The sequence below is a fragment of the Amphimedon queenslandica genome, unplaced genomic scaffold (genome assembly GCF_000090795.2).
Source record: "Amphimedon queenslandica unplaced genomic scaffold, v1.1 AMPQUscaffold_11135, whole genome shotgun sequence".
NCBI classification, from domain to species: Eukaryota; Metazoa; Porifera; class Demospongiae; order Haplosclerida; family Niphatidae; genus Amphimedon; species Amphimedon queenslandica.
The window spans coordinates 7,693-8,515 of NW_003548620.1; the positions used below are offsets into that span (position 1 = coordinate 7,693).

At 35.6% G+C, this 823-nt stretch overlaps 1 long non-coding RNA gene across 1 annotated transcript; it reads left to right on the forward strand.

The window, feature by feature from the left end:
- Positions 1-402: 402 nt before the first annotated feature.
- On the forward strand, positions 403-823 carry LOC109589603 (uncharacterized). Its single transcript, XR_002188807.1, has 3 exons — positions 403-537; positions 584-671; positions 762-823. It is a non-coding gene; the product is annotated as an uncharacterized LOC109589603 (long non-coding RNA).

Consider the following 823-nt stretch of genomic DNA (forward strand, 5'->3'; position numbering starts at 1 on the left):
GGGCTATAGCCTTGGGTACTTTTCAGATTTTGGCCTATTTCTTAAAATGGCCATAACTTGAAAAGTTTAAGTCGGAATCAGCTCAAACTTTCTACACACCATAAGGACGTCAATATGCATCAAAAAATTTAATAAAAATTGGGGGTCAATTTTTGGCCATTTTTTGGAAAAAACCATGGGCTATAGTACAGGGTATTTTTCAGATTTTGGCCTATTTCTTAAAATGGCCGTAACTTGAAAAATTCAAGTCGGAAACGGCTCAAACTTTCTACACAGCATAAGAACATCAATATGTATCAGAAAATGTATTAAAAATTTGGGGTCATTTTTTAGCCATTTTTTTGAAAAAAGCATGGGCTATAGTACAGAGAATTTTTTAGATTTTAGCATAATATTATTTTAATTAAAATGGCCGTAACTTGAGAAATTTTTCCACAGGACCCATGAACCAGTCAAACCAGTTGTGATGCCCGATAATGCTGGTAAAGTCTATCACATGGAGCTGGGACCTCACGGGATATGGGTCACCTTCAAATCGTAAGCCACACCCCCAGTAGCACTAAACCACACCCTCTTTTTAAAGGTCAACTATCATCTGTTTATACGACACCCAACACATGATCAAACTATTACAAGTTGATTATCCACAACTATTACAAACAGAACTACCGGTAAGCTCATTAAATAGGTGTGACTTGTTATCAATTAAATGGGTGTGGCCACCTATTAATTAACAATTTTTAAATTTTAATTCATTTTAGGTGTCTGAAGTAAACAGAGGAGCTTATCGTATCATAGTGGCCACGCCCATTGATGATTTATT